Here is a 23,107-nt window from a genome sequence, read left to right on the forward strand (position 1 = left end):
AACGGGGACAAGGTGACATAGAAAAAGACCCTGGGGCACAGTTGAGAAAGAAGAGAGTGGGTGGATAGAGGGAGAGGGCGAAAACCCCATCTTCCCTCACAGATCAGTGTGTGGATCCATACCAGGTCACAGAGGACTTTCTCTCTATCAGCTATTGCCTCATCATGATACCTGGGCTAGAAATGCAATCAGGATGCTGCAGTCTATTCTTGGTTTTGTGATTCAACACTCATCACACATCACATCTGACTGTTGTAAAACAAAAAAAAAGAAGAAAAAAGGAAAAGGAAAAGAAAAGAATTTTCCTTAAGGGCACGTCAAAACATATTACACATTAACAGTGAAAAAGCCATGAACAGCACTCAAGGCTTTCAAGCAGTTCAAGCCCCCCTACAAAACTGATATTCCATTCTTAAGTAGTGTTTAATTTTTCAACTGACAATATATACAATAAAGGTGCCTACAAACTTTTTTTGGGATAGTCAGAACATCTCTGAGGTGCAAGAAGAGCCGAGGTTCTGGGAGAGCATCCATAGTTCTCAATGATTTCTGCAGTTATTGCCTACCCTGTCCAAACAAAGTTCGGCTGTTTGGATGGAGTATGTACCAGCCTCAACTACAGTTTGTAAACACAAATGTATACAAAAATGTGTTCTCCGTCTCTCTCTCTCTCTCAATTCACCTTGTAGACTCGCTCTAGGCTGCTTGTTTTTAAATCAATGTCTTTTGATCTAGACCTAAGAATCTGCAGTATAAGTCACGACATAGGAACGATAAGATCAATGGCCTAGATTTTTCCATTTGCTTTATTTATCTATTAACTTGTTCATGCAGCTTCGGGTGTTTTCATGGGTGTTTTCAAGGTCCTGCATCTACAAGAAGGAAACGTATGATCATATAGAGAAAGATGTAATACAACCGTGTTACAATTTAACATCGAGTGTAAATGTAACTCTGTGGGCCCTATTTTGGGGCATAACTGGCATGACGCGTGGAGCGGACGTAATAACTGTCCATTTCCCGAGGTGCAGTGGTTGAGTTTGTCCTTGCCTGGGTGTGTTTGTGTACCGTGAGGCTCCCTGCTAGCTGCCAATTGACACATACGAAGGGAAGCAAATCTAGTTCTTCCTGCGTGTACAAAGCCTCTCGTTTACCTCTGCTCTCTCCCTTCGGCCACCTCTCCTTTTCTCTTGCTTTAACATTTTTTTTGTATTATTTTTTATTTTACGTACATACAAAATATGCAAATAAAAATGTAGACCTTTCCTTTTCTTATCAGCGGGCATATTTCAAGCCTCCTGGCGTTCACTGGGTCCATTATTCTGGGAGGCTGGGTGGCTGGTATGTGAACGTGCACGTCTAGGAACACTATTATCAGTGGCCCTGCAGACTAGAGTTTCTCATTATCTTTCATGGATGGAACCTCGGTCCTCCTGACTCAGATCCACCTCACCACTAAACATCTGGCTGTGTGGCTGTGTGTGTGTGTGTGTGTGTGTGTGTGTGTGTGTGTGTGTGTGTGTGTGTGTGTGTGTGTGTGTGTCTGAGTCATCATGCCATTGTCTGAGTCACAGCCTAGTCTGTCTCTGGTCAACAGCACTGTCATCCCTCCAGTGCAAGTCGCTGACAGTCCAATTTTGATTTCTTACCAAAGATCTTGTCTGTCTTATTGCTTGCATAACAGATTTCTTTTTTTTTCTCCTTTTAGGGGAAGTTCCCGTGGTCATCTGAATCAGCATGGTCTTTTACTTGCCATTCGATGATGCGTATTGCTATGGACACGACAAGTTGACGATTAATTATCACTCAAATAATTGCGATTGTCGTTGAAACTTAATAAAAATTACATTTCTGTTTGGCTTTTAGCTTTCGTAAACAAAAGTTGCACAGCGCAGATATGACAAATAACACATAATGAATTACTTTATACTTAAAAATAAACATTAATAGTGGAAATAGCCGATCTATAAGCTCAAAACGCGTCGCATTGCGACGCGTTTTGAGCTTATAGATCTGCTATTTCCACTATTTTTGCCCTTATTTGAAAATATGAATTTTTTTAACATGGAATTGATTATGACGATTATGATGATTATGCAAAAATAATTGCGATTATATAAAATAATTGATATTAGACGATTATGTATTAACTGTGACAGGCCTAGATACCACTGCATCTTCATATGGAACAAATACGTCACAGAGGCCTCAATGGAATGATTTCTTGATTACTACTTTACTCGACACAGGAAGCGGCAGGCGTGAAAATGACAACTTGCGTCGGTCGGAAGATAGCAATGACAATTGCTCTGCCCGCTTGTGCCACCTTGCGCTGGGGGGAAGATAGGGCCCTCAGGTGTACAGTATGTTAACTTAGACTACAGTCTAAGACAATAGCACTGTAATAGAGTATGGTCAATGACATTGCAATAATCCCTCTTTTTTTCATAATATAAAAATGTGGTCTGACAGTACAAACAATTGAGTTTAAATTGGCGTCTGCAACTGGAGGATGGTCATGATGACAGAGAGAGAGAGATGGAGAGAAAGAGCGTTAACCCATTTAGCCCAGAGGTTCCGATTCTACAAATGTCTTCTGAATCCTAACAGTTTTCTGAAAAACGTATGTTGCTATAATATCAGCGATGCTCAAACTTTTTCATGTCAAGGACCCCCAAAATTATATGTATTCGGCCGCCGACCCCCAGTAGTAATGCATCTTTAAAAATATATACATTCAAATATTTGCACAAAATGTTCAAAAAGATTTTTGAATAGCCAAAGTATAAAATATGGATTTCCGGTTTGAATGGGTTAAACTGTGGAAGTGAGAGGATTTGTGAAGAATTTGGATGATCAGGCAGTGGCCGCAGCAGCTGAGCCAACAACTCATAGGCGGTCTCTTGAGTGTGCGAGATGGCCCAGTTCTGTGGCTGTGCATGAATGAGCTGATTCCAGATTCCAGACCCACAATGTTGGCAAGTTATGCAGTGATGGTTTACTGAAGGTGCCCTTGCAGAGCAGAGAGGCCTGTGGGGGTGCCAGTGGCCACTGAATGGCATCCTGAAAACTATATCCTGGGAGGAGAGTAGAACCAAGTTTGATTATGGGATTCTAATGCTGCAAACATACGAAGGAGGGTCTTTTTTATTTGATTCAGCAAAAAGATTAGCTACCTTTTTAATCCATTGAGACAGGGAACGCATCTGTGTCATTATAAGATTTCTTTGGCTATTCAAAAATAGCAGATATACAAGCTCATAGCGTGGCACCAAGTGGAGTGCTATGAGCTTGTAGATCTGCTTTTTTTCTATAGTGGAAAATGTGTGCAAATCTTTGAATATATGCTTTAAGCAAACATTTTGAACTCCGATCTGTGCTTCTGGGGGTCCCTGGAACAACATATTTTGAGATGGGGTCCGCGGCCAAATAGATTATCATTTTCGGGGTCCTTGACATGAAAAGGTTGGAGCACCACTGATATAGCAACATACTGTTAGGATTAAGAAAACATTTTTAGATACGTAGTTGGCCGTGGACCCCCATCTCAAAATATTTAGCTCCAGATATCCCCCCCCCCCCAAAGAAGCAAAGATTTGAGTTACAAATGTTCGCTTAAAAATATATATATATATATTCAAAGATTTGCACAAATTGTCACGATTTTTCAAAACATTTTTCAAAACAACAGATCAACAAGCTCATAGCACGGCACTCAGTGCCTCGCTATGAGCTTGAATATCTGCTATTTTTGAATAGCCAAAGTATAAAATAATGGCTATAGCTAAAATCTAAAATGACACAGATGCGTTTCCGGATTGAATGGGTTAATATTAGGCTATAGCAAGTACATATTACCCCTGGCATGGCAGCTGAGAATAGCGAGTGGTTCCACTGTAGCTTGCAGGCATGATGAGTGGGAGGCTCAGTAGCCATGGGGCTTTTTCTGAAATGGCATGCTCACCACGGGTCATTAGGTCAGCCTGCGGGTATCATATGACCTATGTCTCGTGACAACTGAAGCCCCTCACCCGCCCTCCTTGACAGTCACTTGACAGCTATGCGCCAAAATCCCACAGCTAGGCAAAATGGCGAGCGGACACCGTCTGTGTAAGCGAATGGGAGGAGGACGGGGGTGTAGGAGGAATTAACTATGCAGAATCCAGCATAACAATGTTGTAGTAGCAGCTCTCTGAGATAGGCCTGTCTCAATGATTACATAATCGCCTGATTATTTGAGATAATCGCAATTATTTTTGCATAATCATCATAATGATTTCCATGTTGAAATATTTTCATACATTTTCAAGCAATGCGAGCTTGTAGATCAACTATTTCTGGCAAAAACAATGACACACTTGGAAAGTATAATTTTTTTAAGCATGGCCCACAGTACATTGTTCATCTTGATTCTGGGTAAGTTATTTGTCATATCTGCCATGTGCAATTGTTGTTTACAAAGCTACTAACTAAAATGTCATGATTGTGACAGCCCTTCTCTGAGATCGACTCAATTAAGGCCCGGGTGCTCCATTTCTTGCTCTGCGGTTTTATTTAACAATGATAACAACAACATTGATTCTCTTCAGAAGGAGGTGAACTGGCAAGTTGGGCATGGCATCATTATCATTCATGATGATGAATTCAACGAAAGATGTTGTGCGTGTTTACTTGATCATTAGATCAAGCCTGCGACAACATTTTGTCACCAGTATGGGAGATATACAGCCAGCAATTGAACAGAAAGAATGGAGACAAAAAGCCCCCTTCTCTCTCCTGCCTTCAGCTGCCACAGGGCACCGTGGGGCTGCCTGCTAGCTGACAATCGACACATCTCAGAAGAGAAGCAAATCTAGTTCTTCTTGGGGGTACAAAGCCTCTCATTTCCCTCTGCTCTCTCGCCCAGGCCGCCTCTCCTTTTCTTATCAAAGGCATATTTCAAGTCGCCTGGCATTCACTCCATTATTTTGGGAGGCTGGGTGGCTGGTGTGAGAACATGTAGCGTATACGTATAGGAACACTATTGAGGGACGATCCGAGCCGGCTCTTATCAGTGGCCCTGCAGAGTTTCTCATTATCTTTCCTGGACGGAACCTCTGTCTTGTCTGTGATCCACCTCACCACATGCACAGCTGGCTGTGCATGTGTGCGTGTGCGTGTGCGTGTGCGTCTGCGTGTGCGTGTGTGTGTGTGTGTGTGTAAAGATGTCTGAGTCATCAATGCCATTTAGTCACGGACGTGTCTGTCTGTCTCTGGCCATCAGCTCTCTAACCCCTGCAGTGCATGTGCTATGGGATTCAGAGTCCAATTATTCTTTCTTACCGAATACAGCGTCACCATGTGTCTTAAGGGAAAACCCCACACAGTAAATGTTATGTCAAACTTAAAATGTGATGAACTCATAAATGGTAGGGGAAATTACAGCAATCACACGAAGACACTGTCAACTTTATGAAAAGACTTAGTGTGTAGACTGTGTACTGTGACCCGCTATAATGTCTGTGAGCGCTTATGTGATCACAAGAACCCTGCTGGGGCTCTGAGGGGCTCGGTCTCCATCTTTGATCTATGTTGGAAGTTGGAACATTTCCTCTCAACCTCTCTAGGCTATGTCTAGCATCGCAAAGCAACCAAGTCTGTCTGCGCTTCCTCCACTGCTGCAAATGTAACCTTGGCTTCAACTCGTCGTAAATCCATAAAGAAATCCCAGTCAAGCCATCACATATTACTGATGTCTAACTAAGACACTCGCAAAGACGTCCGACGGAGCCGTCATCATTATCCTCTGTAGAAGGACTCAGCTCTGACTGTGCAGAATCCATTTTACATTAGAGTAGTATTGGGCAGAAATAGAGGGGGGTTACTTAGGAGAAAGAATGGATAAAAAGGAGAGTGAAAGACATGGGAGGAGAGACAGCGAAAGACGGAGCGAGAGGGCCGATAATATTCCATAAAGAACAGTGGAGGACAAGAGAGCCATAGCGTGAATGAAAGAGGGAGGTTAAAGTAATAGAGTTTCCCTAGTTATGAGGCCAAGCTGGTCTGTCAGTACCTATCAGTACTACAAAGGCTGAGACACGAAAAACAAGGCTCTCGCCCCGAGCCTCTGCTAACATTTACGTAACCACACACATCGCCGATGTGACCTGTGACCTTTCCCTCGGCCACGCGACAGACCAAAGTGGGCCATGGCTTCACTGTGTCGCTTGAGGAAGCGTGGTTTTGGGCTCCTCTCTGGGCCACACTCATTCAGCTCCCAAACAGTGGTGCGCTCTGGGATTTTAGTACACTAGAGGTTCGGGCCGCTACACGGCGCTCACATCTAGTAGCCTGGCCCTCACATCTAGTAGCCTACAATATAGGCTATAAATACTATTATTACAATTATTGTGGGCATGCACATGGCTACATATTTAGCGCAGTGTGCACACACTCAAAATATTTGCAGACTTTTAGTTATGTGTGGGCAAGGCGTGTGTTCCTCGGAGTCTGCCTGGTGACAGTTAAAGCACACACACACACACACACACACACGGGGGGGGGGGGCAGCTTGACACGTTGTGATTCACAGAGAGAAGTTTTTGTCTGCAGTCGTGAGGCACGTCGGACCCCCAGCGAAGCCATACCTTGGGATGTGCACAGTCAAAAGTATTTGCAGACTTTGGGTTATACACAGTAACCTATATGCTTAGTTAAACTTTGGGAGACCAAGTGTGTTGCTGTCTTGCATGTTAATAATGGCATTGATTGAGCACAGCTGGTGAGACAGACAGTCTGGGGCTGGGGGAGAGAGTTGTTAAGAGATCAGCTTGGAAAGTTGGGATGAGCACATTATCAAATGAAATAAATCTTTTTTGAGGCAGGTGGTGCGCGGACCCCCAAGTGGTCCGCGAAGCATTGGGGTTTACTGCGCTAAGCTGTTGTGGTAAGACGACAGCTGTCTGTGTATTCCTCTGACTCACACACACACACACACACACACACACACACACACACACACACACACACACACACACACACACACACACACACACACACACACACACACACACACACACACACACACACACACACACACACACACACACACACACACACACACACACAATATCCTCCTCGTTGCATTGAGAGAGAAAGGTATTTTTTTGTCTCGGGCGGCTCGTGTCGTCTGTCAACGTGAAACGTGTCCTTTGCGTCAATGAGTAAAAGGACCATTGCCTACAAATGTTGGCAAAGACACGGCTGTCCGATCTGCTAGTTTCAATGTTACGCATGATTTGTTTTCACAGCTCACCCATGCAGGTTGTATGTATGCGAGCAAAAATAAGAAAGATTCCTGCATTATCGGCTAAAGTGCCTCATATTTCCAAAAGTATCACAAAGTGCCAGGCCTCTAACAGTGACATCTCTTACATGCACAGTGCACACACACACACACACACACACACACACACACACACACACACACACACACACACACACACACACACACACACACACACACACACACACACACACACACACACACACACACACACAATAATTGATGATCATTTCTTGTTCAAAGTCGAACATGAAGGTGGTGACCACACGGATCACCTGCTGGGAATACATTCAAGCTGTAAATTTCCTTAATGATGATGCCCTTAGCATTAGTGTAGCATTAAGTGCAGCTCTGACTTCTGGCTGGCGACACATGTTAACTCCGGGCGATTAGCAGAGAATCAGGTCGGGAGGATGTTGTTGCTCGTTCAGACATGTAGCACACAACAGGAGATTGAGAGAAAAACACAATTGCATCTGTGTGGCCATGGGTCTAAGGAGAATGCACCGAATCTCTGTACGTTTGCAGTGTGTCAATGGAACAAATACCACAACATATGGGTGCTCATGGGTGAAGGAAGGCCGCAGTGAACGAAAGCGGCGGCGCAAAGCAAAACACAAGGCGCACGAAGCCAACATCGGGTACCACGAGGACATTGTGTGTATTCTCGACTTGCATGGCCCCAGTAGGTTATTAAAATATGAGCCCAGAAATGTTTTGTTGGCTCATGCCTATGTAGTCTGCAAGTGCGATGACTTTTCGATCCCATCTCCTGGAGAGCGTAGAGTTTAGATGTTAGATGTAGATCCCATCGCCCGAGGACACGGTCGGCTGCAGTATCCAATAACTGGACAGATTTAAATTCATACATCACTGATTCTGACAAAGAATCCACTTGTGTTGCTTCAAGCTCCTCTCTCTCTCTCTTCTCGGCTCCTCCACAACATTGTTTTCTTTCCGGTTTTGCGCTAAATCCAGAAATATCATCAACACACCCATTCACTCTATGCCAGTGGTAGGCAGCAGGCAGCCTGTGGGCCAGAACTGGCCCACTAACGATAATATCTGGTATTATAATTACACATTGGTTAACCCATTAAGACCTGAGGCCGATTCTACAAAATGTCTTCAAAATCATAACAGTTTAAAAAAAAACATGTTTCTATATCAGTGGTTCTCAAACTTTTTCATGTCAAAGTCCCCAAAATGTATTTGGCCTCAGACCCCCACCTCAAAATATTTTGTTCCAGGGACCCCCAGAAGCAAAGATTTGAGTTACAAATGTTCGCTTTAAAAAATATATATTGAAAGATTTGCACACATTTTCTCGATTTTTCTAAAATAGAATTGAATAGCCAAAGTGTAAAATAATGCTCTTCAGCTAATATCAAAAGATTACACAGATGCTTCACCCGGTCTTACAAGGGTTAAGATATGGACATTGGACAGCAATGGCTTTACATTGATGAAACCGGTGAGGATGAACATAATAGTTCTCTGGTTTTCACTGTTAACTTTCCTCTTTAGACTCTTGGATGAAAAACTTCTCATATGTTTACAAAAACAAAACTGTGTTTCACACGCCTTAAACAATACACTGTTTCTCCCTGTTCTAAGAGGAGACCTTGAACCATGAAAGGGCTCTTGTTCAAAAAGGAGTATGACTGATTGTCTCCGGATAAAATGTTCTTTTTGAACTTTGTGGTGAAATAAATATCCTTTTAACTAGTGCCACATTCAAGGACGGAACCTGTACAAAATGATTACAAAAGCATTTCCATCTGCACCTGTAACATTTGATTGCACACACACATCTATCAGTAGTCATACCACACACACACACCTTTATTCATGAACCTTTATAGCAATATAGCTATTATTGTATATAAGGTGGTTTGTCACATTTCTTAATTAGCCATTGATTGTGTTCTATCCCGCCACCTAATGGCGTAGAAAATAATTGGCCAGAGGTCAAACTTGCTGACCCCCTGCTCTATACGCTGTGAATTCGCTGGACAATAACCTGGTCTATTCAGCCTGTGGGGCTCAATCGACTTTGTGTTAGGGAGCTGGCAGTGTGTCAACTGTCAAGTCTGTTGCATGTCCGGTCCGAATGATTCGCGTTATCACATACAGCCCCATCAGGTAATGTCTAGTTCGGTTCAGGGTTGCAGTGCATTTGTGAAAGCAGCTTCAGTGACCTGTGCTACGTTCTGTGTACAGGGTCACCAGCGGCCCTGTAGGTTCATGAAGCCAGGGCAGTGGTGGGGCGCTGCCACACTGGTTCATTGGTCCAGCTAGCTTTACTGGTTGGTTGAACCCTTTCTGGGACCTCTGAGGCTGTGTGAATAACATGCACACATCCACCATCTTGCGGTCCAGTCAACAGCATCAGAGTTCAGCACATGAAGAGGGACATGCATCATGCATGTGTGGAGTAGGGGTGGGACGATATATATCGATATCGCGATATATCGCGATACTTTCTCCCGCGATAAATAATCGATATACTGCCCAAAAAAAAAAAAGATTTTAAAAAATATACGTTGTTTTTTCCGACTCTGTATTTGTGTAATGATGATTTTGAACTGTTTGGTGCTATTTTATGAATTGTGTTTATGAATTGAATACAAGGACTATCGTGATATATCGTTGGTGAAATTTCATGCAATATATTGTAATATCGCAATATATCGAATATTGTGATATTATTGTTATCGAGGGCCTAATATCGCCACAGATATCGTATCGTGAGATACCCATATCGTCCCACCCCTAGTGTGGAGTGTGGATGCTCTTACTCACGCACATGCAGTGTCACGCGCGCGCGTGCACATACCCACACACACTCACACACACACAATAAAAATATATGGTCCTAAAGGCTAAGACAAGTATACTATTTATCTTAATGGTGCACTATTAAGTTAACATATCAATATTATGTTGATAATGTAACTTTAGGCCCCGGTGTATAGAAAGTGTCAGTGCGTCATGTGAAGCCAGTTGTTCACCATAATTGCACAGCAATTATTAATAATTTGAACCGGAACGAACAGAATGGAACGAGGGAGTTACCGTAACGCAAGCACGTACAGTACACTATTCTATTCCTCCCTTTATCTTACGGTATAACTTAACGGCAGCCACTCAGTAGCTTATGTAAAGGGTATTGCTTGGCTTCAACAGATTCCCCTCTCCCTAGACTTCCAAAGCTGAAAGTCATTGCCGGATTTCCACCACAGTTCACATGGGCACGAGAAAAACAACACTCAAACAACCAACATTCCACAACACACCTTTGCATTTCGGGTGTAACTTCCTATAGAAGGGGAAATAAGGTTGTGCTGGTCTCTGTTGAATCCCTTGTCTCAACTACATCATATTTGACAAGCGATGCTTGCTTGGTTGGGTGGATAAATAAAAATGGCCTGGCCTGTCTGTGACCCCCTATTCTATACCCTTGTGAATTGCTGTGTAAAGTGCCCTAATGGCACTGATGAAATCATGACAGAGTTTAGCCGTTTACAGTTGGCTGCCACACAAGAGGCTTTGGGTGAGGTTGGCATTTCCTACATGAAGGCAAAAGGCGTAGTGTGTGCAATGCACGGACGTAACCACTTCCGATCTTCACCAGCTGAGATGGGAAGAGGCACTGACATGCATACAAGTTCCCCCCCCAAAGACAAATCAGATGAGCCGTGTGCTCAGGCCGTATGCAAATTAAAGCAGGGCTGGATCCTAGCTGTGAGCGCTAACCAAACAGCCAAATATTGGCTCCCAAAGGAAGGCAGCAGTTTGTGTGCACACACACACACCCCTGATGAGAAAATTGTGACCAAACACATTGAGATGCTAAGAGGCTACTTCCCATGCCCCGTCTTCTTAGCCCCCACCCCCGCTATCATTCCTTTCTTGGCTCATCTATAATTCTGTGATTTAAACTTCACTACAGCGTACAGTAGACAATGGCAGATAACATGGGAGCAGTGTTGCCAGATTCTGTGAGAGAAACAAGCAACCAGGTCTAGGAAAACCAGCCCAAAAGAAGCGACTATGGGCCATGTGAGCACTTTAACATATACATCAGCTATTTTCAAATAAAATCTTGTGGGGAAATTATAATAAGCAGATCTGGCAACCCTGCATGGGAGCGTGATTTACAGTCGTGGTCGGAAGACAGCTTTAGCGGCCTACAACACTCCCTCCCAGTAGTCCTTGGTCAGGTATAAGCCCTTCCTCATTTTCCATCTTCCTCTCTCAACCACGCCCCCGCCCCCCATCTCTCTATTTCCAGCCACCTCTCAACATCAGCACTCCTTGCCCCCCCCCCCCCCCCCCCCCCGCACAAGTAGTAGACAAATGAGAAGGTGAATGAGTGCTTATGGGAATCCTAATGAAAATGCAGCATGTCTGTAATTGAATAGGGATGTCTTGAGTCCTGACAAGAGTCAACTCAAGCAGAGAACATGATGAACGCGCCTTGCCTCCTATTTCTGCAAACCCCATCAATCAAACACACATCGCCGAGAGACGACTGGGGCATGGGGCCGTTCCAGCTCAACAAGAGCCAATCAGTGAGAAAAGAACAATGGGGGAGTCAGGGTTTGGAGGGTGGATGAAAGAGAGAGAAGTTACAGGTTAAGGGCCCTGCATACCAAACTTTTTTTTTTCTGACAATAACTGACAGACTAACGTTGGGAGATCAGTCGGGTCAGACGTCAGGTGTTTTTAAAAAAAACATCGCTGTCTGTACAATTTGTACATGACGCAAGACAATGCTTTGAGCCTGTGTGAGAGGAAATAAATAAAAGTAAATAACCAGAGAGCTCTGTGGGGGAGTTGATAGGGCATGACTGTTTTGCTTAACTTTGTATATTCAAATCTAGTGAAACGTACGTGCCTAGAGTGCAGCTGCAGTGGATTACTTTAAAAGTGCTCCTAGGGCTGGCCAATATATTGATATTATGTCGATAGTGTGACGTGAGACTAGATCTGGGATTTGGAGCAATCACTGGATTGTGATGGCAGAAGTGTTGTCTTTTTCTGGTTTTAATCACCCAAGCCTTTTTTAGACTTTCAGAAATGTTCAAAAGTAGCGGAAATGGCCAATCTCCAAGTTCACAACACTGCATCCTGTCGCTAGTTTTTTATTGAAATAAATAAACTATATTGTTAAATATCAATATTGAGGTATTTGGTCAAAGATATATGGATATTTGATCGCCCTGCCCTAGTAGGTGCTCCTCTGCATTTTGAAATGGCTTCATGGATGGAACTGAACATGGCTAATGTAATGTTTATAGCAGGCACATTACAATGCACTCTCTTGCCAAATATAAGATTAGTGGTTCCACACACACACACACACACACACACACACACACGCACAAGCACACACACACGCACGCACGTACACACACACACAATTACATAGGACACAGTATCCCCAGTGCTTGGGGTAGTCTTGAACCTGCATTGTGGTGTTGGGAGGTATCAGACTCCATTTACTATTCAAACGTACACATGACACCAGGGGAGTGGCTTCCACACACACAGTCCCTACCTGACCCCATTGTGTCCCTCTGTTTGGCTCTCTGTGAATAGGTGAGGGCAGCCATGCGAGACCACAGAGCTCCATTTCTCTAATACCTGTTTATTTACTGATCGACTAATCCTGAGGGGCTTCCCCATTCAGTTTAAGCTACAAACAGTGAAGGGCTTACCAAGGCAGAGTAGGCCATTTAATGTTAGCTGACATTCTACAAGCCTTCATGCTAGCATTTCAGTCTGGTGTTTTTTGTCTGTTTGTTTGTTTGTTTGTCTTACCATAGCCCAGTGAAGCCCACCTATCTGATGAGAGGGAAACCTGCCGATTACCCATCTCTATCCAGCCTGTACTGTGGTCTACATTCTACAAAAGTCTGGGGCTCCCAAAGCAGCACACAGACATGGTTTAATAAAAGAAGGAACACAATTCTACCCTAAAGCCTTGGGCAGGCTATATGCTTCAGCAACAAAGTGCCGTGTCACGTGGGGTTTTGCTTTTGACCTTCACCATAGGCATAGTTTTGTTGAATAAAATTCAGCTTGGCTCAGTGTGCCAACAGCAGGACGATACTTTCTAAAACTAATCAGACACGGATGTAGCACTGTGAGTAAAAGTGAGCTCTCCTGCCTTCAAACATAGCAGCTGTCTCCTAACCAGCTAGCAGCAGTGTTGCCAGATTTTGCAAGAGAAATAAGCAACCAGGTCTATGAAAACAAACCCAAACGAAGCGACAAGGCCACATGAGCACTTTAAACCTATACGCATTGAATAATGAATATTTGAAAATAGTCGATCTACAAGCTGAAGCTCGCAACGTGTTGCGATGCAACGCTTTGTGAGCTTGTAGATCTGCTATTTTCAGTGATTTTTGATTTAAAAAAAAAAGATTTAACAACACAAATCTGGTACGGGGGTCCCTGGCACAAAATAAAACCACTGTTTTTCGTTTTCTTAAAGATTTATTGTTGTGCTTTCATGGCTTTAGGAAATGGGGAGAGAGAGATGGGGAGTGACATGCAGCAAAGGCCGTCGTGATCGGGACTCGAACTCGCGACACGCTGTCAGTCTACACTGAGCCTAGGTGCCTGGACCACTACGCCGGCGGTCCAGGCCAAGAGAACCACTGGTTTAAACAACATTTAAGCAAGCAATCCCAAATAAGCAACTAACACATTAGAATCAAGCCAAAAAAACAGCAGCCCGCAACTACCGATATTTACAAGCAACTTTACAGAAAAACAAGCCCAAAGTCGCTTATAATAAGCAGACCTGGCAAACGCTGGCTAGCAGCAGGGCTGTTGCATCGTAGCGAAAAGGGCCTGCTGTCGCACTATCCATGGGATACAGACCAAGGGAGCATAATGGCAAGTGATAGGGAGGAGTACAGAGCCAAGCAATCACTGGCTTTAAAATGAGAGAGAGAGAGGGAGAGAGAAGAATGATGAGGGGCACAGCCAAGCTCCTGTAGCCTCAGTGAGGCTGAAGGAGGTTATTGTGGAGCCCCTCTCATGAGGCTTTTTCATGCCTTGTGTCCTGTTAGCGGTTACAGAGACACACAGTGAGACCCGTCTTATTTCAGTGTCAACACACTTAAGAGGCCCTATCAGCGACCCACTCTGAGGCTGGGAAACGAGCCGGTATAGGCAAAAGCCTGCAACAGAACACTGGATGACTGCTGGAATGAAATAAACTATAATCTAGGGCAGAGGTCTTCAACAGGGGGGTCCGGGACCCCTAGGGGGTCCTCAGAATTACTATAAGAGGTCCGCCAAATCCTTGTGTGATATGATTTTCTTTTTTACCTTAACCACTTGAACCCTAGCATCCCTTTTCTGAGGAGAACTTTAGCCAAAAATAGCCGATCTACAAGCTCCACAACGCCTCGCAGCGCGAGGCGTTGTGAGCTTGTAGATCGGCTATTTTTGGCAAAGAGGTACTGTAGGTGTAGAGGTAAAAAAAGAGCAGACCACGTAAACCAAAAAAGTTGAATCTGAAACCCAATTTTGTACAATATAGAGGGGGTCCCTGCTTCATCTCTCTCTCAGCTAGGGGGTCCTTGGGCTGAAAACGTTGAAGACCCCTGATTCCGGGCTGTCGTCACGGACAGAAGGTGAAAGGAGAGCGGTGTGATATACTAAAGTACTGAGGAAAATATATGCATTCATTTTAGGCTTGCGTGCCAAGTAGGTTAGATATTAATATTTCCAGACGTTTTTCTTAAAAACAAAAAAAACGACATTCCATCAAATGATGTCATTGTTTGAAAATAAAATTAAACCCTGGAGGCCCTGGAAAGAGCGCGTTTAGAAACAACACATCTTGAATTTCGCCCTGATATTGGATTGTTGGATTTATGACCTACTGCGATACAATTTTGGCATGGTCCTCTGTGATCCCTGTAAATCACAACGTCGCAGCATCAGGTTTCACATGCTGGATGGATGGCAAAACAACTTTTTTAAACCACCAGACTACGGAGACAACGGATCAAGTATCACAATAATATTGTTGTCAGGTGCACTCCAAGTGAGGAGGGAGGGAAGGACAGAAGGGAAAAGGCCCTGGCAGCAACCAACAGTAAGAGGAAATTGGATAAAGCCAGACTGAATCAATAAACAATCTAATTTGAGTTAGACATAACATTAACATCGGAGTGAAGTTCAACAGTTGTTGGACTGTGGCGTTACTGGACACCGTCCGCGACACAGTCCACTCCACGGTAGCTTTAGCGGGCCTAAACGTCAACGTCCAAAAAGGGTGACCGTGACCAGTGTTGCCAGATTCTGTGAGAGAAACAAGCAACCGGGTCTAGGAAAACCAGCCCAAAAGAAGCGACTATGGGCTACATGAGCACTTTAACATATGTGAGCTTGTAGATCGGCTATTTTCAAATAAAATCTTGCGGGGAAATTATAATAAGCAGATCTGGCAACCCTGACTGTGACAGTGAAAGCAGACAACGTGTTGTTGGTGGTGGAGAGACACACAAGGAACACCAGTCAGTCAGGCACGCTGAACGAAGTGGCAGTTCCAGCTCAGACCCAGGGACAGAGGCAGCATTATAGAAGCTCTGGGCCTTGCCAGGGGGGGAGGGAACAATGGCCCCTGTGTGTGGGAGCCTCTGGAGCATCCTAACAGCTGGGAGATAGTAGAGAGCCACAGACAGGGCTCGACTTAAACTGGCACACACAGGACACAGCAACACACGCACACAGTCTCTCTCCATCTCTCTGTCTCTGTCTCTCTCTCTCGCCTGTCTCACTCCCACCTCCGCCCTTTCATGCCAGGCAGGCAGCAGCCTCTCATTTTACTCCGCACTCTCGTTTGACTTTATTCCCTTTACTCCCTCTTTCTTTATCAGCTCTATTATTCTCTGCTCTGCTAAAACCCCAAGAAGAGATGGAGAGGGGGCTAAAAACAGAGAGCACGAGAGAGAGAGAGAGAGAGAGAGAGAGAGAGAGAGAGAGAGAGAGAGAGAGAGAGAGAGAGAGAGAGAGAGAGAGATTTTTAGCTAGCTTGAAAAAAAGATAGAGCGACTGGCAGAGGATCAGAGCAATGTCAACAAATAGGAGAGGTCCAAAAGGCCTGTAGGAGGAACGCCAAAGCTCTTCTATCATGGGGGCCTCTGAAGCACGGGGAAAAATGGAAACTGCAAACTGTACTGAAATGTCATCCTTCACAACACTGAGCTCAAAAAACAGCATCAGATAAAACCCTGGGACAAAACAACACGTCATGTTGTATTTGTGGAAAAACACACCATTAGCCCGGGTTTGGCAGCGTAAACCAAAGCCTCAACATGAATGTAAACAACAATGATATAGAAATGTGTATAGTAGATGGACCTTTCAACCTTTCTAAATACTTTGTCTGGCTGTGCTACGTGTTTTCAAGTATGCTGGTTGCAGGATTGCAGCATATATATATGCCGCGAGTGTGTATGTGTGTGTGTGTGTGTGTGTGTGTGTGTGTGTGTGTGTGTGTGTGTGTGTGTGTGTGTGTGTGTGTAGTATATACAATTTTCACACACACACACACACACACACACACACACACACACACACACACACACACACACACACACACACACACACACACACACACACACACACACACACACACACACACACACACAGTATATATACAGTATAAGCGATAAGGAAAACCCAAACGCAAAAGAAGTGCACTCTTCAAAGATAACAAGGCCAGTGGTTGGAGAGACCACAGCAAGCGGAGATTGATGCTCCTTGGTGTGCATCTCGACTTAAATGTAATCACCGTTTCCTATAGATAACAGTGCTATAGCTATGGGGATAGACACCAGGTTATTCTCTGCAAGGCAAGTGATTTTAAGTGCATGCCAGATACTCTGTATAAATAAAATGTATAAATAAAATAGGCAGCAGGCAATGGGTGTATGTGCGCAATCAGCACTTATGATCCCACACGAAGCTGTAACAGAAATTATTCCACAGCTCCCGCGCAGTGAAGCAGTCATGTGATATTTTGGGTGCCGTGGCTGCAAACTGATAAAATTAACAGCCGCGAAGGACCGCTGCAATGCTGCCTCGAATACAGATACCTTCGCTGTAGGAAATAATATATCATCATACATGACATCAATTCAAAAGCCTAAATGACAGATGAGCCAATTCAGTATTAATTCATTCATTGAAAACATCAAACATTTTCAAAAATAGTGCCAATAGTGCTCTGATTTTCATCTTATTATGCAAGGCAGGCTGAGGGGGCTTTATCTGGCTAAAATCGAGTATTTGTGTGTGTATAGTCTACAACTTGGCCCAAATCTTTCTAAGAAAGACTGATTTGTCTCATATGATTAAAACAAGGTCTGAACAGATAAATGGTATACTGTATGACACACAAAATCCACGTCTCCAATGGATTCTCGATCTCAAAACTTAGTTGTATTTGGGACAAGAATTACAGAAGTGCAGCCATCGGTGTATCTAGACCTACTTGTATCAGGGCTCTCTTATACTGTAGTGGCTAGACAGTCTTAAAGTGGGGCTGTATAAATTAACAACGTCCCAAAATGTCAATAAATCTCTAAAGAATACTAATATGTCCTGCTTTTCGACATCCCAAAATAGTCCAGTTGAGTGGTTTCTGAATGAGCACAGCATTCTTTCATGATTTATTCTATTATCCCTATTATGCAGTGGAAGGCGTGAATAAAGTGTTTATAAGGCAGAAATTTGCTTAACTTCCCAAAATGAATTGGTTTATGAAACTTTCTGTCTAGATTGGCAGCATTGATGCTTTGTTCTCACTTAATAGAAAGTGAACCCATCGGAATTCCTTGAGCTTTATACTGTAAATCCTCAAAGCGTAGCAAGAGTATTGATTCTGCTGTGAAGCAGCAATGCTCCATATGGTGTGTGCACCACTTCTTATTTACTAATCTACTGAGAAGAGCTGCAGATAGGCTGGCATATAAAACTCATGGTGATGCATTCAGCATCAATGATGGATTTGATGTAGCATTCCTGACACAAGCTGCTCAACTCTCTAGCATCCATTTCATAACAGATAACAAGAGGTAGTACCTTCACTTAAAGCTAAACAAGATAATTGATCCATTTAGTTGTCCAAGCCTCTTACAGGGGATGTTGTGTTGTTGGTACCATATTTCAGTTAACTACATTTAATTTTATAGGCAATTTAAGTTTAACCCATCAGCACAGTACCAGTCCATTACCATAATTCCATAGCCACACGTACAGTACAAGCTTTGACCAGATAGGAAGCCGGATGTGATGAGCAGAATGTATTGCTTATCACTGCGAAACATTCCCTAGACTTCAATCTTGAACATGTCTACTCTTCGAGCTACATCTGGAGGAGTAGGATACGAATAATGGTTTCGAATTTCACTAAGCATGATTTGTACTAGGCTGATGTTGGTTACCATCCCCCATGACTGCAAACCAAGCTAGTTGGAATACGACCCCAGCCCCTAGCCTCAGAGCATTTTTCGTGGGAAAATTAAATCACGGCATGGCATTGGCATTGAGAGACCCTGTGTTTGAGCGAACCAGGCAATGCCAAACTCTCTGGTCCCCTAGATATAATATCAACATATCTTTCTGGAGCATTTGCAAAGATTTGATTGATATTTGATCAATTAAAATGGTAACTGATCAAATAAAATAAAATAGCTAAGGCTGCAATACAGATATGCATAGGCTGCCTGCTACATAATCTTCTAGCTGTATATGAAATAGTCACATGACTTCATTTTCATTGCGGTCCTGTAGACCTGGTTGGAAGCCTGGTGTAGGCGGTGTAGCATGTAAACTACTCAGAGCACGTTATGAATCAACACATATTCCACAGATTACACTTTACCAAAAAAACAAGCCTATAACTTGCATTATCTGGTATTTTAAATTGGAGCCAATTTGTAATGTATGTTTCTTAACCCATTAAGATCTGAGGCCAATTCTACAAAATGTCTTCAAAATCCGTTTCAGTTTTTTTTTTAAACTATGTTGCTATATCAGTGGTTCTTAAACTTTGTCAAGGACCCCCAAAATGATATGTATTTTTTGCCACGGACCCCCATCCCAAAATGTGTTGTTCCAGGGACCCCCTGGGCCTGAAGCAAAGATTTGAGTTATAAATGTTCGAAATCTTAAAATGACACAGATGCGTTCTCGGTCTGAAAGGGTTAAATTGGAGCCAATTTGTAATGTATGCTTCTTAAAACTACTCATAGAACTAACATAATAGGCTATTCTTCTCCATCTAAACTTTAGATGAAGAAGGATGGAATAAAATCCCCACATAAGTTAAATATGTTCATATACTGTTTAGAGAAAGAAAAGAAAAGTAGCCTACTTCTCCCTAACCTGCCTCTTAAATTGGACAACGTGTACACACTATAGCAGGGGTCGTCAACAGGGGGGGGCCCTAGGGGGTCCTCAGAGTCACTACAGGGGGGCCGCCAAATCTTTGTGTAATATGATTCTTTTTTTACATTGACCACTTGAACCCTGGCATGGCATCCCTATTCTGAGGGGAACGTTAGCCGAAAATAGCAGATCTACAAGCTCACAACGCCTTGCAGCGCGAGGCGTTGTGAGCTTGTAGATCTGCTATTTTTCGGCAAAGAGGTTTGGTGTAGAGGGAAAAAAGAGCAGATAAAGTACAGAGTGTAAGGTCTAGTAGTTTACTAAGTATTGACGGTTTAAATGTCTGAAATACACATTAACATGAATCCAACATACACTGATGATAGTGCTGTTAAAGGTAGGGTAAGTGATATTTTTTGGTTAAAACAAAAAGTATTTTGTTAAAAGGTTAAAATACTATATTCTGATAGTAATCATTGCTATAGAGTGTTTGTTCAGTAACAGGAGTCTCCCCGTCTCTCCAGCTCTTTAATAAACAGAAAATAAAATTTTCGGTAGGTGTCAAAATCTCAGCCAATCAGGATAAAAGTAACCATTTTTAAGCTTAATTTGTATAGTGTTCCAGTTCCAATTTTGCATGCCCATTTCTTAGTGTCATCACTTCCAATTTCACTTCTTTAATCTGTATCCTGATTGAGTTCTCTGTCCTGGTTGGATAAAATTGGAAATGAAACTGAAACTGAAACGAAAATGCATTTTCTGTTTAATAAAGAGGTGGAGAGACAAGGAGACTCATTTTACTGAACAAACACTCTATAGCAATGAGTACTATCATAATATAGAGCTATTTAACAACTATTTTAACCAACGCAAATCACTTACCCTACCTTTAAACAAGACCATGAAGTCTATGAAAAAGTTTAATCTGCAACACAATGTTATAATACAATATGTAGTGGGGGTCCCTGCTTCATCTATCTCTCTCTCAGCTAAGGGGTCCTTGGCCTGAAAAACGTTGGAAACCCCTGCACTATAGATAGCCCTGTTGCTCCAGTCTCCAGCCCACATGATAAACAATCTTCCTCCATGCAGAAGGTACAGTGCTGCTGTGCAGCTGGGCTAATGCAGATGTGCGGCTTCAATCACCTCATCAGTCAAGTCAATTGGGGTCCACGTTGCCATGGCAGCAATCATGCAATTAGTCCACCAAAGCAAACCCCAAGCAGCGTTGCATATTAACGCGGACCACCACCACGTTCATTCCGCATGTGATGTCACCTGTGTGTGTGTGTGTGTGTGTGTGTGTGTGTGTGTGTGTGTGTGTGTGTGTGTGTGTGTGTGTGTGTGTGTGTGTGTGTGTGTGTGTGTGTGTGTGTGTGTGTGTGTGTAGCGGGTTCTTGTAGTAGGATAGATCATGGCCAGACAGTGTTGAATTACCACTAGACCGTACGTTACATAGACAGCTAGTTGGATTTGAGAAATGTACAACATTCCGATAAGAACCAACATTTAGACTAGAGTCTAGGAGAATAACTAGATTTGTCTTCTTTTTTTTTTAAATAGAAGATCTACAAGCTCGATAGGACGCCTTGTGAGCTTGTAGATCGGCTATTTTCAAATAGTCTAGTCACTAGACAGTATGGGGTGGCATTGTGCACAAACGTGGAGGAGTGATTTTACAGTGTAGTTTAATACAATTATGTCGATCCCGATCCCTATGTCCTACTGTACTTCCATATGCGATATTCATGATGTAATTACCTGAGTGAGAGACGTTTGTTCAGCTCCTCTTTATTTCCTTGCCATTCTTCTTATTGTGGTACAGAGCATGATGCCACCGTGTCCAGAAATGTAAATATCCAGCTTCGGTCCATAATACTAACAGTAACAGTCACTGATCAGAGCTCGGGGTGAAATGAGTGGGGTCTTTGAGAGGCAGCGGTGGGAGAGGAGGACTCCCTCTTTCTTTGGTGTTTCGCCCAGGTGGGCGTGGCTATATGCCTATATAATCCCTAACTATTACTAACCCTAATAATCCTAACCTTAACCTCACTTAAAACTATGCCTAAACCTCTTACCCTAACCCTAAACTTAACCTCACAAAAACTAACCTTAATCCTAACCTTACCTCACAGGAACTGATATAACTAAACCTAACCTCTAAACCACGCCCACCTGGTCGAAACACCGGGAAAAGAGAGAGTCCGTAGTGGGAGAGGGATCTGTGTTTTCCAAAGGGATCCAAAGGGATCCACACCACGGATCTTTCGTGATCCCGGGGCTGGAAAACTGCTCCCGGTCCAAAGTGGACGACAGGTTTACCGATACGACGGTTTTTTTGTTTTACCCACAACGCAGGGAACCCGTGGTTTTCCGCGGCAGCAGCAGCCGACGCGCGTTCGAGCCGAGAAGATGTAGCTATTTATTGTACGCTGTGATATAATGGTACGTTAACGTACCACTCTATCTATTGTTGGTGGGGAGAGACCAGAGCGTCCCGTGCAACAGTGTTGCCCGGTTGTGTGAGAGAAACAAGGAACCAGATCAAAAAAATAAGCCCAAAAGAAGCAATATAACATCGGCTATTTCAGGGGTCTTCAGCAGGGGGGGCGGGACCCCTAGGGGTCCTCAGAGCTACTATAGGGGGATAGGATTTTTTTTTTTACATTAACCACTTGAACCCTAGAATTCCTTTTCTGAGAGGAGCATTAGCCAAAAATAGCAGATCTACAAGCTATTTTTGGCAAAGAGGCTATAGGTGTAGAGGGAAAAAATAGACTAAGTAAAAAAAAAACTTTAATCTGAAACACAATTTTATACAATATAGAGTAGGGGGTCCCTGCTTCATCTCTCTCTCAGCTAGGGGGTCCTTGGCCTGAAAACGTTGAAGACCCCTGGGCTATTTGAAGATTTTTTTGTGGGAAAGATTTAATGGGGGGTCCCTCGTCCCTGGCATAAAATATGTTCAGATGGGGGTGGGTTCTTGGATAATTACATATTCATTTTGGGGGTCCTTTCCATGAAAATGTTTAAGAACCTGATTTAAACAACACTGTGAAGCAATTAGCAAGCCCAAAATAAGCAACTACACTTTAGATTAGAATCAAGCCCCAAAAAACGCCAACCCTAATAAACTACCAACAAGCAACTTTACAGAAAAACAAGCCCAAAGCCGCTTATAATAAGCGGACATGGCAACACGGCCGTGCAGCCGCTCATAGGAACCTCATAGGAAAACGTGCACACGTTGGTTTGATTGACCAGTTAGATTAGCAGCTCTAACCAACCAACCACTCCCGTTACTTCTGTGTCCAGTCCATGGCAAGAGTTCAGTGGTGTAAAGTAACTAAGTAC

The 23,107-nt window shown here is 43.4% G+C and overlaps 1 protein-coding gene across 3 annotated transcripts in view; it reads right to left on the bottom strand.

Annotated features, from left to right (window-relative positions):
* wasf1 (WASP family member 1) overlaps nucleotides 1-22,231 on the bottom strand; it is an 88,892-nt gene extending 66,661 nt beyond the window's left edge. For all 3 annotated transcript variants that reach the window (XM_084081806.1, XM_084081807.1, XM_084081805.1), the window contains exon 1: nucleotides 21,515-22,231. The gene's annotated coding sequence lies outside the window, so the exon portion shown is untranslated. The remainder of the gene's footprint in view (nucleotides 1-21,514) is intronic.
* Nucleotides 22,232-23,107: the final 876 nt, after the last annotated feature.

This window comes from Gymnoscopelus microlampas (genome assembly GCF_963454915.1).
Source record: "Gymnoscopelus microlampas genome assembly, chromosome: 16".
NCBI classification, from domain to species: domain Eukaryota; kingdom Metazoa; phylum Chordata; class Actinopteri; order Myctophiformes; family Myctophidae; genus Gymnoscopelus; species Gymnoscopelus microlampas.